Genomic DNA, 16,369 nt, shown 5'->3' with positions numbered 1-16,369 from the left:
TGATAAAATACATACAGCTTGTAATAATATATACAAATAGAAAATGCAAAAGTACATGACTATTAGAGTATCTATTCTATTACCGGTATAAGGCGCTGCGTTCAGGACGCAGTCCGCTTTGTGGGCGTGGGTTCGAATCCCACTCCCGACATTCGTATTTTAATTTCTATAGTGTTTGCATTGTATTTATGTCAGGTGATTAAGCAGTACCAATCACGACTTCAGGATGGCCGAGCGGTCTAATGCGCTGCGTTCAGGTCGCCGTCCACCCTGTGGGCGTGGGTTCGAATCCCACTCCTGACATATATTTTTAATTTATATAGTGTTTGTATTGCAGTTATATCAAGTGATTAAGAGATGTTGCTTTCATTGTCAGGATGGCCGAGCGGTCTAAGGCGCTGCGTTCAGGTCGCAGTCCGCTCTGTGGGCATGGGTTCGAATCCCACTCCTGACATACGTATTTTTAATTTATATAGTGTTTGTATTGCAGTTATATCAAGTGATTAAGAGATGTTGCCTTCATTGTCAGGATGGCCGCGCGGTCTAAGGCGTTGCGTTCAGGTCGCAGTCTACCCTGTGGGCGTGGGTTCGAATCCCGCTCCTGACATATATATTTTAATTTCTATGGTGTTTGTATTGTATTTATGTCAGATGATTAAGCAGCGTTACTCATAACGTCAGGATAGCCGAGCGGTCTAAGGCGCTGCGTTCAGGTCGCAGTCCAGTTTGTGGGCGTAGGTTCGAATCCCACTCCTGACATGCGTATTTTAATTCCTGTAGTGTTTGTGTTGTATTCATGTCAAGTGATTTAGCAGCTTTGATCACGACTCAGGATGGCCGAGCGGTGTAAGGCGCTGTGTACAAATGGCAGTCTACTCCTGACATACATTTTCAAGATTTCTCTAGTACCATATGTAAACAAGCGAACTCATTTTGTGTTACAGTCGAATAGTGACTTCAGATAAAAGGAGTTTGGAAAGACTGAATTCAATGGAAAGTCTTCAGACAACCTATTTCTAGGAAAAGTCTATCATTCGAGAGGTTATATGTTATGTTCAGTCCAAAGAAATACTAGGTTGATACAGAACGTTGTAATACAAAAGTGCATGTGAACTTTGAATTGCCATATTTTCTTCGTAGCTCATCTGCTTTATAGATAGCGCCTTACTCATCACTTGTATGTATTGTTGTTTAGCCAACTCTCCGAAGTCAGCTTTGCTGTGGTCGTGCCAGAGAATCAGTCCCATTCCGAGGCTTATTGTAAGGTTTCGTAACAACCTGTCTTTTACGGTGATTGATTGTTAGCCCTTTACCCACCCCTTATCGGCTGGCCATGACTGCTTATTCAATGTATTCACAGCTATCCTACACATGAAGAGTCTACTGTAAGAATGATGGATGTTATTTGGAATACATTTTGGAGGAGAAGCAATTGAAAGTTTGAAATGCTTAGCTCTCAAAGCTTAACTGTGATTTTCCGATCATTACTGGACAGTGACTATCAGTGTCAATGCCATATCGTCGCCTGAATGCAAGAACTAGGTAACTCGAAATTTGCGTTTTTGGGTTACCTCTTTTATAGCATAACAAAAATCGCACAAAATGTAATCCAGGATCTAGGTAACTGTTCGAATGATACCAGCGACATCTATTTTCCAATATAACAACTAGGTAAAAGAAAACGAGACATATTCCTTAGAGCAATAAATAAGTAAATAGGCAATGTCACAAAATATGAAAAATCAAGTTACCTAGTTCTTGCATTCAGGCGACGATATAACTCTCTTTGTACATTATATATGTCTTAAGCTATGCATTGACAGTCTTAGTTCATTTTCGACAAGAAAGTGACATCCATCATTCTTGCAGTGGACTCTTCATATCTGGAGGCCGTCTCCTCTATCCGCAACGTGAGGACGCGCCATGCCGTGGTGATAGGGACCCACAATACATGGACTGCCAATCTACAGTTTGAAATTGTATTAATAAACTTTTCAAGGTGAAATGAATGTGATATTTTTAAAATGTGCTATCGTCGCCTTGGATAATGACTGTTTTCACAAAAAAAAAAAAAAAAAAAAAAAAAAAAAGTATTTTGACTATGGTTGTTTTGAGAAAAACACTGAAAATTTCCACTCCTATAACATAGACCTATGAGAAGTAAAAACTAAGGTATAAACATAAATATATATATAAATAACAAATAATAATTAAAGGGTAATAGTTTTTGTTAAGAAATAACTAATTGATTGTACGCATTATGAAGTATACTGGGTGTTCAGTTCAAAATGTGTCACGGCTCGCTGTATGCCGTCATGTGGCTAGCCGATGAGCCTAGAGAATTCAATCTTCCTACACTTCCGCAGAGGTGTATAACCTAAGAGGCAGAGAAGTTGCCTAGCAAGTATGGCGTTCATTCTAAAGAGTACGTACCTATAAGTACGGTAACGCCGGTAGTGGCAGGAATGTGAACTGTTTGGAAATACGTACTGTCGGGATATGGGGAGAGGGTTAAGACGATTACTTACGTATTTGACATTAACTTCGACGGTCAACATGGACTCGGAGCATTTGATTTGTGTTGTGGAATGTTACCGTACGCAACCGATGATAACAAATACCCTGCGTACGACTTGCCGGCGCAAAACACAGTTCGAAAGAGGTTATGGTAGCACACAGACCGTACAGACCGCCATCTGTTGCAACGACGTTCAAGTTATACCGTACACGTTCTCAAGTTCAGATTGAAGAACGCCTTAAATAATAGGCAACTTCTCTAACATATAAGCTGAAACTCGCTTCAAATCGGTGACCCAACAACAGTGACGTCATGACACACTTTGAAATGAACACCCAGTAGTATAGTAATAATTATTAATAGTAAAATGTGGTTAAGGGTAGGTTCCTGGAAAACGGAAAATAATATAACAGAATCAACCATTGACAAATGATATACAAATTGTACATAATTTTGATGGCAATAAATATATATATATACATATTTATTTATTTGTTTATTTATTTTTGTAACCAAATATTGTTTCGGAATGACATATTTTTATAGACATTAATTCTTTGTTAATATTTGGGGCTAAGAGGGATGAAGTTACAGGAGAACGGAGAAAGTTACACAACACAGAACTGCACGCATTGTATTCTTCACCTGACATAATTAGGAACATTAAATCCAGACGTTTGAGATGGGCAGGGCATGTAGCACGTATGGGCGAATCCAGAAATGCATATAGAGTAAAAGTTGGGAGACCAGAGGGAAAAAGACCTTTAGGGAGGCCGAAACGTAGATGGGAAGATAATATTAAAATGGATTTGAGGGAGTTGGGATATGATGATAGAGAATGGATTAATCTTGCTCAGGATAGGGACCAATGGCGGGCTTATGTGAGGGCGGCAATGAATCTCCGGGTTCCTTAAAAGCCAGCAAGTAAGTAAGTACGTATTTAAAATGCTAGTCAAGGTTGTGTTAGGACATGAATTTCAATCTCTCTACAGCCGATTACCTGGTTTGAGTCTCTTCTTCCGAGGTTTTTACAACTATAAGACGAATGTCATTTAATATCATGACGAATCGTCAGTTACCAACGCTAAATAACGTCACAGCTGATACAGCGTCTTTGAATAATCGATTAAAATAAAATTCGTATTATGTTTTAAGTCTTTGTTTCACCATATATCACTTGTTTTGTACCTTCTCACCGCTCCGTCTGTTTACATCTCTCTGGGACGAAGTAGAGGTGCCTCGCCCTAAGAGGCGAGATCTCAGGTTGAGTGGCACCGGAGCTGAGCGGGGTCGACGTCCGAGCATGACCAAGAGACTGGAGCTGCAGCCTCTCGTCTGGGTTACATCTGCTCCTCTGTGTTATTCCAGTGCAAAGGTCGTGCGCGCCCCTATAAGCTCAGGAGCGCAACTGCAAGGCCGGGACTCTGATCGCAGACCATATCCCTCCTATCGTGCCGGACAATCAGCGTTAAACAGCGTTGCTATTATACTATGAATTTTCGTATCACCATAGTAACTAGCACTTTTAACTCAAGAGAAAGTCCTTCGGAGAATTAGTTATGTCCACATATTCTTACTTTATAACCAAACCGTGACACATAACCATTTTCTCCCTGTTCCTGTATGTGCTAGTGAATTAAAATGATGTTGTTTTTCCACATGTATTTGAGAACTGGTCAATTTAATTTCTTAAAGCGTGATTTGTATTTCTGAAATACAATTGACGAATCTGAAATACAAATGATGCTTTCTGAAATACAATTGATTAGTCTGAAATACAAATGACGCTTTCTGAAGTTCAATTGACGAATCTGAAATACAATTGACGGGTTCTGAAATACAAATGACGCTTTCTGAAGTTCAATTGACGAATCTGAAATACAATTGACGGGTTCTGAAATACAAATGACGCTTTCTGAAGTTCAATTGATGAATCTGAAATACAATTGACGGGTTCTGAAATACAAATGACGCTTTCTGAAGTTCAATTGACGAATCTGAAATACAATTGACGGGTTCTGAAATACAAATTATGCTTTCTGTAATACAATTGATTAATCTGAAATACAAATTATGCTTTCTGAAATACAATTGATTAATCTGAAATACAAATTATGCTTTCTGAAATACAATTGATTAATCTGAAATACAAATGACGCTTTCTGAAGTTCAATTGACGAATCTGAAATACAATTGACGGGTTCTGAAATACAATTGGCGAATTTGAATACAAATTATGCTTTCTGAAATACAATTGATTAATCTGAAATACAAATTATGCTTTCTGAAATACAATTGATTAATCTCAAATACAAATGACGCTTTCTGAAGTACAATTGACGAATCTGAAATACAATTGACGGGTTCTGAAATACAATTGGCGAATCTGAAATACAAATGATGCTTTCTGAAAGACAATTGATTAATCTGAAAAACAAATTATGCTTTCTGAAATAGAATTGACGAATCTGAAATACGAATGATGTTTTCTGAAATACAATTGATGAATCTGAAATACAAATTATACTTTCTGAAATAAATCTGGAAAAGGTGTGGTTGTCAGATTGAATTGAAGTTTTTTTTTTTTTTTTTTTTTTTTTTTTTTTTTTTTTTTTTTTTTTTTTTTTGAGAAAACAACCATAGTCCAAAAACATAAATTTTCAGGAGAAACAAAAACAATCTGGCATGGGTATTGGTATGAAATTCATGACGTAATTTCTTAAGATGTAGAAACTTGGGAAAACTGAAGTACACTTATAACTTAAATTACCTTATAGAAATGCATGTGCAAATGTAGGTAACTGTGGACAATGGTTGTTTTAAGAAAAAGTTCTCTGTTGTGGCTGAAGTGTGCCTCTCTTTTAGTTTTCTTTTTCTTTATTAAATCCTGTTTCTTCTTTCGTCGCTTACGTTTCTTCAGTGGGGTTAATTCTGCCTCTAAAGATGACACCATAACTACTAAAAACAATTCACATGCTAAAATATTTTTCTCTGATGTACATAAGAAGCAGTACTGCCAATCTACTATAGTTTATAAAATCGTATTGATAAATATTTCAAGTTGATATGAATGCGATATTTGTAAATGCTACCATTGTCCTGGACAATAGCTGTTTTCACAAAAAAAATGGACTATGGTTGTTTTATGAAAATCGCTGAAAATTTCCACTCCTATAACATAGGGCTATTGTGTTTTTTTTCCACTAACTACTAATTCAGTAGATGGCCGCAACAATACGCACACCACATTCTCAATATCTCAAATTTGCATTTTTTGGACTATGGTTCTTTTTTTTTCTTTAAAAAACTTTCAATTACAGTAAATTTGTTAAAAATTATTTGCAATGAGAACTTGGCATGAAGAATAAAAAAACGATATGCTGCAAAATTGTAATATATCACCTTTTCTAATAAAAATTACTGTCATGAAGTTAACAATTATTATTATTATTATTATTATTATTATTATTATTATTATTACTACTATTATTATTGCTAAGCGAAGTTAGTGTTCCTGTAAAAGGATAATTTTTTTATTAAATCATTAATGACTCAAGAGAGTACTGAGTATTGTTTCTACGGGATTGTTTTACCTACAGCACAAGTTAGGTTATGAAGCTATAACAGTAAATCTTTTTGTGTTTCTATAGAAACCAATGTTTTATCTGATCTATATACTCGTACATGGTGTATGAACAATGTCGGTAAGGTCGAGAAAAAATAGCCACGATCGTGTAAAAAAATATTATCATAAACAAAAGAATAGAATTAACATCATTACACTTGTCTTCAATTGTTTTATTTTAGTTGCTACGGTAATATTTTCTCCCAAATGCAAAAATAATTAAAGCTTTTCAAATTAGCATTGTACGAGTTAAGGTCAGACGAAAATATATCTCACTCACTTTTTTAATGGATACATAGACATTAGATTATGAAACTATGATAAGACACAGTGGAGTAATGGTAGGACTACAACGGCGAATCAGTCATGCAGACTCTTTGTTTACAACTACTCTCACGGAATCTGTTGAATTGAAAAGCGTGGTGTGTTGAGATGATGTCACGTGAGACACAGGTGAGTCTTTTACGGAGAATTTTGATGCTGCAACATATGGATTCCGAGACCTACAGCGTACCATTTGCAAACAAGGATACCTCAGGCACTTATCTGTATGTTTGTCTACGTACAACGTTTCCTTCTAAACGATTTGAAGGATTTTGTTCATAAGTAATAGATATGCCTGTCAGGGAAATATTCACACGAACATACATTGCTTACTTAGAAATCATCTTACGCTCTTTGAAGATCTTTAGAACAAAAATAGTCCAAGGTGATGTATGTATGTATTTATTAACATTACAATTGGATATACACCCGGTGGCAGTGATATATAATATACAATAATTACAGTAATAACATTACAATGATTACAGTAATAAAATTGCAATAATTGCAGCAATAAAAATAAAATAAACGTAAATTTAATTCTAACTATAAATAAATAAATAAATAAATACAATAAACCTAGGACTATAAATAAAAACTATGCTATAATAACGCCTAGTATAATAGTACATTATGCAACGAGCCTATAATGATAGTAATTAAGACACGAGGATGTTTATGAAACGAGCGCAAGCGAGTTTCATAATTTTCGTACGAGCGTCTTAATTACCATTATAGGCAAGTTTCATACGACTTTTTATGCTCGACCATATTTCTAACTTGAAATTATTCATAAGTATTCATGTAATCCTTATGTGACTGGGGAGCGAACTGAACTTGTGCAATCTCGTAAATTGTGAGATGTGCGCAGACGCGAAAGTATTGATTTTTTTCCGAGCAAAGAATGTCGACGACCTTGATATAAATTCGAGAGTAAGATAAACTTTGATCTTGATATAACCTCGAAATTGAATTCGACATTGAAAACGGGATGCAAATTGAATTTATTTGAATATTATTTACAATTAACGCTAATTATTACAGTAACAGAACATAACCTTCTGCGACAGTATTGGATTTCCAGCCTGAGTGACGTTTTGCTAGTTGTCTTTCGATTGCATATCTGAGAATAATCGAAAACCTGAACTTTAATGAATAGGTGTTCTTTAATGACATGCATTAAAGGACTGCTACCAGGTGTATAATTACTACATTTCGGCATGGTCGAGCATAAACAAAAGTAAACTTAACCTATTAGTACTTCTACAGTATTAAACCCAACTATTATCAACTTCAGTAATTACAATATGTCATCTTTGTTTATTTATTTATTTATTTATTTATTTATTTATTTATTTATTTATGTCAGCCTGGTTGGCGCAGTTGGTATAGCGCTGGCCTCCCATGCCCGAAGTTACAGGTTCGATCCCGAGTCAGGTCGATGGCATTTAAGTGTGCTTAAATGTGACAGGCTCATGTCAGTAGATTTATTGACATCTAATAGAACTCCTGCGAGACAAAATTCCAGCACACCGGCGACGCTGATATAACCTCGGCAGTTGCAAGCGTCGTTAAATAAAACATAACATTTAACATTTTACTTTTTACAGTATTTATTTACTTATTTAGTTATTTATTTATTTACTTAAGTAGTTATTTATTTATTTATTTATTTATTTATTTATTTATTTATTTACTTACTTAAGTAGTTATTTATTTTTTATTTACTGATTTATTTATTTATTTACCGATTTATTTATTTATTTATCTATTTATTTATTTACTTATTTATTTATTTGTTTACTTATTTATTTATTTATTTATTTATTTATTCATTAATTTATTTATTTATTCATTCATTCATACATTCATTCATTCATTCATTCATTCATTCATTCATTCATTCATTCATTCATTCATTTATTATCTTTAGATATTAATCATATTGTACGAAATGGAAATATAAAAATTGGAAATTTATCTTTTGAAGAGGTGGAGAAGTTCAAATATCTGGGAGCAACAGTAACAAATATAAATGATACTCGGGAGGAAATTAAACACAGACTAAATATGGGAAATGCCTGTTATTATTCGGTTGAGAAACTTTTATCATCCAGTCTGCTGTCGAAGAATCTGAAAGTTAGAATTTATAAAACAGTTATATTACCGGTTGTTCTGTATGGTTGTGAAACTTGGACTTTCACTTTGAGAGAGGAACAGAGACTACGGGTGTTTGAGAATAAGATTCTTAGGAAAATATTTGGGGCTAAGAGGGATGAAGTTACAGGAGAATGGAGAAAGTTACACAACACAGAACTGCACGCATTGTATTCTTCACCTGACATAATTATGAACATTAAATCCAGACGTTTGAGATGGGCAGGGCATGTAGCATGTATGGGCGAATCCAGAAATGCATATAGAGTGTTAGTTGGGAGGCCGGAGGGAAAAAGACCTTTAGGGAGGCCGAGACGTAGATGGGAAGATAATATTAAATTGGATTTGAGGGAGTGGGATATGATGGTAGAGAATGGATTAATCTTGCTCAGGATAGGGACCAATGACTGGCTTATGTGAGGGCGGCAATGAACCTCCGGGTTCCTTAAAAGCCAGTGAGTAAGTAAGTATTAATCATTACCATGAACTCATCAGAGGACTAATTTTAATGAATATTACGATGCTAACTAATTATTTGTGACCGAATTCAAGGTAATATGTGAACGTATGACTGGAAAGACAAGTAAGAAAACCACGACACATTTCAATCAGGAAAGATCTAACTGTTCGATCGCATCATCCAGCACATCCATCCTTTATTAACAAAGGGTGGGCGTTTGTAATAATAATTATTGCCTCATGCCAACTCATATCTCTTCACCAAAAGAAAGAAAAATTGAAATTAATTTTTTATGCCACAGGTGTGGAATCCTGCCGTCATTCTCTGCCCACGCTCCAATGCAAATTTAAATGACACGTAATTCTTTAACCAGCACCTAATAGCTCCAGACGGATCAATGTTCTCTTACAGTTGACCACACTGAAGCACGTAATTGCGATATCAAGGTCTCTCAGCGTCGGAGTCTTTCTTGACAATAAAATCGCGAAGAAATGCTATGCTTCGTTTAACTGCCTTGTCACCATAGTAACATGACCGTACAGTTCTCGAGATAAAAACAAAGAGACACATCATAGTAGCACAAGAGGTGGTCGCTTTTATCTGCTGATCTGGAGCTGCTCATGGGCGTGGGTTCGATTCTCGCTTGGGCTAACTATCTGGTTGGCTTTTTGTCCGGCATTTTTTCTCTACTGTAAGAGAAGGTCAAGTAACCGCATAGAGAATCCTTGACCTCCTTTCGTCAAACACCTTCTCGCTATCACTAAGTCCATGGACGCCAAGTAACCTAGTATATGATACAGCATCGTTAAATAAGGAACTAAAAACAAAGACAAAAACCCCATAACCATCATCATTGTAGTCAACCGCTGTGGAGTAACGATTAGCTTGCCTGAAAGTGAAACGAGGGAGCCCGCGTTCAAATCCTGGTTGGGACAATTGACCTGCTTGAGTTTTTTTCGGGGTTTTCCCTCAACCAATAAGGGCAAATGCTGGGTAACTTTCGGCGCTGAACCCTGGATTCATTTCGCTGGCATCATCACCTTCATTTCATTCAGACGCTAAATAACCACAGCAGTTGATAAAGAACCGTAATATAACCAATTAAATTTTCTAATTTGGTTATTTAACAACGCTGTATCAACTACTAGATTATTTAGAGTCCTTGGGATTGGTGATAGCGAGATAGTATTTGCATGTATGTATGTATGTATGCATGTATGTATGTATGTATGTATGTATTCACACTGCAAATGGATATATACCCGGTAGCAGTGGTAACTAATTTCACTCAATAATGACAATTAGGGGAGAGTCGGGTAGTATCGGACATCGGGTAATATCGCACAGTGAGTTTCTTTCATCTACCACACGATGATAGCACCTGATTGACATGGTTACGTTTCTGTGATGTCGCATAGAGAAACGTAACCATGTCATTCAGGTACTACCATATGGTGGTAGATGAAAGAAACGCAGTGTCCGATATTACCCGATGTCCGATATTACCCTATGTCCGATACTACCTGACTCTCCCCGAATACTAAGCACAACTAATAAAAAATACAATTAATAATAAATAAATAATAATAATAGTAATAATAATAATAATAACAATAAGGAGCATTCTAAATTAAACAAGGAGCATCCTAATTGGCGAGATAAGGCCGATGATTCGTCATAAATTACCTGACATTCGCCTTACGGTTGGGGAAAACCAGATAGTCAGCCAAAGCGGTGATCTAACCCACGCCCGAGCAAAACTCCGGATCGGCAAGCAAGCTCCTTAGCAGACTGAGCTACGCCGGTGGCTTTAAATTTACATCTCTGTGATCTGTTTTGGTCTTCAATAATTGAACTTTTCAGAGATCTCCCAGTTTTTCTTCCCAATTTAGGCTCATATTGTAAAATTTTGCAGCGGTTTCTATTTTAATTTATTCTTCATAGCATGTTTGACCGTGAAACGAGCTGGCCCGGGTTCAAATCTTGGTTGGGACTAGTTAACTGATTGAGATTTTTCTGGAGTTTTCCCTCAACTCATTAAGAGCAAATGCTGGGTAAGTTTCGACGCTGGACCCTGGACTCATTTCGTTATCATTGTCGCCTTCAGCTCTCTCATACGCTAGATAACCATTGCACTTGATAAAGCTTCGTAAAGTAAATCAACAAAAAAAATCAAGATATACAGTATATTTTAGCCATTTTCTCTTATATTTGAAGAGTCCACTGCAAGAATGATGGATGTCACTTTCTTGTCGAAAATGAACCAAGACTGTCAATGATAGACAGTTATATGGCATTAACACTGATAGTCATTGTCCAGTAATGATCGGAAAATCACAGTTAAGCTTTGAGCGCTAAGCATTTCAAACTTTCAATCGCTTCTCCTGCAAAATGTATTCCAAATGACATCCATCATTCTTGCAGTGGACTCTTCATTTTTAAAGATATGAAATGCGTGTAATCTAGAAGCGCCTATAGCTGTTAGCTATATGAATTTTTCCACAAGTATCCTTATGGTCCAAACAGCTGTAACCCACTATTTTAATGAAGAATTTCAATTTTACTTGTACGACATCTGCTTAATTGTACCAATCTTGAGGAAAATAGAACAAATAAAATGAATGGGAAAATATGAAAAGAAAAAAAATTCTGCACTATATCAGCGATATCCTCAAAATCTGTGCTTCAGTGGCTGACCATGACAATATCTTGGAAAAATATTGGAGTGCAAGAGGTCAAATGACTTTATTGTCAAGCGCCTGGCATTAGAAAACAACATATAAGGGATACATCAAAGAGTACGCTGTACTTATATTTCTTGCTTATTAAATGACATTACTTAACTCCGAAAACATTGTTTTTATCACAAAAATATATAAGAAATAAGTTCTAACAATACCTATGCGCTTCTTTAAACTCCATATAAAAGTTTCCATAATTCTGTGATTGTATTTTTTAGGAAAGATCCTTGACAGGAGCAAGAGTCATTGCACAACCTTGGCTCCTACGAGGAGGGGATCGAACTCACGACTGCTCAGTAGGAAAGCAGTAGTTTATATCATGTAACAGCACTTCACGGTTGAGAAAGCATTGTGGCAATCGCCCTGTCGTTTAGATCTGGATTATGTATGGCTGAACGTCAGATATACGGTTGTCAATGTAGCCATGCGTTTATGATTAATTGATGAAGGAAAATGTGAATTCAGAATTATAAAATCTGCTATTAAATTTATTCCAGATTTATATGCACCTATTACAAATACATGTTGTATAATGTGTAAAACCGATATCCTGTACCGTGGTCGATGATTTTATATACATTTCATTCTACATACTTACTTACTTACTTACTTACTTACTTACTTACTTACTGGCTTTTAAGGAACCCGGAGGTTCATTGCCGCCCTCACATAAGCCCGCCATTGGTCCCTATCCTGAGCAAGATTAATTCAGTCCCTACCATCATATCCCACCTCCCTCAAATCCATTTTAATATTATCTTCCCATCTACGTCTCGGCCTCCCCAAAGGTCTTTTCCCCTCTGGCCTCCCAACTAATACTCTATATGCATTTCTGGATTCGCCCATACGTGCTGCATGTCCTGCCCATCTCAAACGTCTGGATTTAATGTTCCTAATTATGTCAGGTGAAGGATACAATGCGTGCAGCTTTGCGTTGTGTAACTTTCTCCATTCTCCTGTAACTTCATCCCTCTTAGCCCCAAATATTTTCCTAAGAACCTTATTCTCAAAAACCCTCAATCTCTGTTCCTCTCTCAAAGTGAGAGTCCAAGTTTCATAGCCATACAGAACAACCGGTAATATAACTGTTTTATAAATCCTAACTTTCAGATTTTTTGACAGCAGACTAGATGACAAAAGCTTCTCAACCGAATAATAACTGGCATTTCCCATATTCTACATACAAATAATTAATATACAGGGCGTTTCCGGGCTGGTGTTACAAATTTTCATGGATGATGGAGAAGGGCACATGTATCAATTTGAGATAAGGAACCCTGGTCCGGAAATGACTGAGTCGAAAGTTATAAGCAAAAATATTTGTGTGGAAATGAAATAATTTTATTCCTGTGTACACCTTATTTATGTGTATTTATCTGTACATCTTACACATACTGTATTCATCTGACGTTGTTTACGTTGTCTACCTACAGTATTCCGTTCAGTGCGCTGTCTGAGGGATGGGGACAGGAAACTACACTAAAGCAATGCAGATAGCGTAATGTGTAACGGACATGGTCGGTCCTGATATGCACGTCTGTAGACAGCAGTGTAAGTGTACAAGTTGCAGTGTCCAGTCGATCAGTCCTAGTGAAATGGAGGAGTACACGAGAACGGAATATGTAGACCTGAATTTCGAATACGGATGAGCCAATGGTAACAGTAGACAAGCTCACAGATTGTATGGGGTTAAGTACCCACGTAGGAAACATCCGGCCCATACCATCTTCCCATGATTGTTCCAAAGGTTAAGGGAAGGAGGACACGTGGTGCCAAATTACAATTTCATTTCCACACAACTATTTTTGCTTATAACTTTCGACTCAGTCATTTCCGGACCAGGGATCCGTATCTCAAATTGATACATGTGCCCTTCCCCATCATCTCTGAAAGTTAGTAATACCAGCCCGGAAACATCCTGTATAAGTACGGTATATAAGGCTTAAACATGTTTTCTTGCGTATTTTATTCATATGAAAAACGATACTTGTTAGAAAAAGAATGTTGGGTTTCCATCCTATATTGAGACGGTTCAGAACTATCGACGATTCAATAATAATCATAGTCGTATTGCTAAAGACCAAGTGTCGCCTATTCTGACCCATTGCACCCTGTTATACCAAGCAAATGGACACAGAGCTCGCCGAACAATTTTGTGACAACTGTACCTTTGTTTCATATTTTTGTTTTCTTGCTCCTTTTTTTTCTCTTGTCCGCCGTTGTGGCTATCTGGATAGCGTGTCAGCTTTCAACACAAGCGGTGCGTGGTTCGATTACAGGGGTGGACAATGGAAGAAATATAATTCTCCCCACGGAACTGGTGTTTGTCTGTTGTCCTGTGATTATCCTGTGATTTCTCTCCGTAGTGCTAATCCCATAGGATATATTTTTTTTATTTTTTTAGTTGGTTATTTAACGACGCTGTATCAACTACTAGGTTATTTAGCGTCGATTATATTGGTAATAGCGAGCTGGTATTTGGCGAGATGAGGCAGAGGATTCGCCATAGATTGCCTGGCATTCACCTTACTGTTGAGGAAAATCTCGGAAAAAAACCCAACTAGGTAATCAGTCCAAGCGGGAATAGCACCCGCGTCCGAACGCAACTTCAGATCGACAGGCAGGCGCCTTAACCGACTGAGCCACGCCGGTGGCCATAGAATAAAAGGGAAGGACATTTAAAACACTTCTGTTTGTTAGCATTCGATGTGTCACCACTCCCTGCCCAAGGACGACCTGTCTCGTGCTCCGGAGATCGGCGATCAGATCTCCAGACGAGTTCCATTATGGTGTACAAAGAAATGTCTTCCACAGTTCTTTACTATTTTCCTTTAATGGGCGGGTCTCCATTTAAACACGTTCAGAGATTTTATATTGCGTACATATGTTGTACTTAGAGCTACTTACACACAGAGCGCACTTAGAGTCAGTAAGGTGATTATATGGTGACAGTGAGGTCATGATAAAGGAAAAGGAAACCTAAATACGAAGAGAAAATCTCATAAAATCGTCGATTTCCGGGAGAGAAAGGCAGCTTTATCTCTCTCCCATTGACGCAAAGTGTTTGCCCAAGTCATGTAAGGTGGGTGCTCCTGTTAAGGCCACCCCCCCCCCCTATTGTGAGTTAGTTAACCAAAAAATCCGTTAAATTGGAGCAGAATCCAGTGAAAGGGCTTCCTGGTATGTCACTTGATCGTTTTCCATCCAGTCAGGTTGAGCAATATGGCGTCAGTTGCCTGTTTTGCGGTTTTCATGTGACCTCTTCTTATTTTTCTCTGGTAAGACTCCTTCGTTTTATGCATGTTTTTCAAAGACTTGTTCGTGAAAACCATCGTACTCCATTCAGCTTTTAATGTTCTGTTGGTTGGTGTTGTCGTTGATGGCGTATCTTTTACGAGTTGTTCATAATCAAACGATTTTCGTGGAAGCTTACCTGCTCCTAATATGGCCATATTAAATGCACCATTGCCATATCAAGTTCATTTCACTTCTATTTTTTCACCTGACAAATTTACATGCCTTATATCTGGGATTACGCAAAAATTTTGAATTTTAAGAAAAACAACTTAATTTTTTATGGAAAAACCTGTTTTGGATACACTTTGGATTATAAAAAAGATTATTAAGTGTCATGTTTATTCATTTTACACCAGAATTATTTAATTTTAGCACAATTGCGCTATCAAACTGAAAACAATTACGATTTGTAGAACATGGAACAAGAGTGGCCATATCATGTGCACATGTTCCTGATATGGCCATTAGGCAGACTTTTGGAAATTGGGACTTTTTGGACAATTAAAGCTATTTTTATGGGGAAACGAAATTGTTTTAAGAATGTTCATTAGACTGAGAACGAGTAAGATAAAAGTGGTTTACATTTTTTTCAAAATGGCGGCTAGAAAAATTCTCAAACCTTAGCATGACCATATCACGGACACCTACCTTATTTGTACTGTGTCGTTGTAAGGAAAAACTTGTACACCGCTGTGGAGTAACGGTTTGCACGTCTGACCGTGAAACGAGCGGACCAGGGCTCAAATCCTGGTTGGGACAAGGTATTTCCGAAGTTTTCCCTCAACCAATTGCAGCAGAATTGCTGGATTACTTTCGGCGTTGGGCTTCAGACTCATTTCACCATTAGTACTTCATATATCATCATCATTCGTACCATAGCCCGAGTTAAGTTCACTTGTACTTACTTGTACAAGAGCGCGACCGTTCGGCTACAACTATCATTCAAAGAATTGGAGTGGTAAGCACAATAAGCCTCAGTCTGCAGTGTAAACCTTCAGGTCCATCCTCCATACAAGATGGAAAAAAAAAGAATGACTTAGAGTACAGGTACGAAAATAAAATGGTAGGACTATTGGTCTTGGAAGAGGAAAGAAGAAGATTTTACCTAACTTTCTGGAATAGAAGTTATTTTGGAAAGCAAAAAAGGGGTTGATAAGTTATTCACATTAGGCGAGAGCTTACAGTTTAATTTTCGCCTCAATGCATCCCCGCTATGAGAAATGAAACTAACCAATCAGCAATCAGTC

General features: G+C 37.1%; 3 non-coding genes across 3 annotated transcripts; all 3 read left to right on the top strand.

The window, feature by feature from the left end:
- The first annotated feature begins 371 nt into the window (after nucleotides 1-371).
- TRNAL-CAG (transfer RNA leucine (anticodon CAG)) lies at nucleotides 372-454 on the top strand. The gene has a single exon. It is a non-coding gene; the product is annotated as a tRNA-Leu (tRNA).
- Nucleotides 455-524: 70 nt separating this feature from the next.
- On the top strand, nucleotides 525-607 carry TRNAL-CAG (transfer RNA leucine (anticodon CAG)). The gene has a single exon. It is a non-coding gene; the product is annotated as a tRNA-Leu (tRNA).
- A 69-nt stretch (nucleotides 608-676) lies between these two features.
- TRNAL-CAG (transfer RNA leucine (anticodon CAG)) lies at nucleotides 677-759 on the top strand. The gene has a single exon. It is a non-coding gene; the product is annotated as a tRNA-Leu (tRNA).
- The last annotated feature ends 15,610 nt before the right edge of the window (nucleotides 760-16,369 follow it).

The sequence above is a fragment of the Periplaneta americana genome, chromosome 7 (assembly GCF_040183065.1).
Source record: "Periplaneta americana isolate PAMFEO1 chromosome 7, P.americana_PAMFEO1_priV1, whole genome shotgun sequence".
Classification (NCBI taxonomy): domain Eukaryota; kingdom Metazoa; phylum Arthropoda; class Insecta; order Blattodea; family Blattidae; genus Periplaneta; species Periplaneta americana.
Note: the sequence above shows the minus strand (reverse complement) of the source record. Positions and strands in the feature narration are given on the sequence as shown.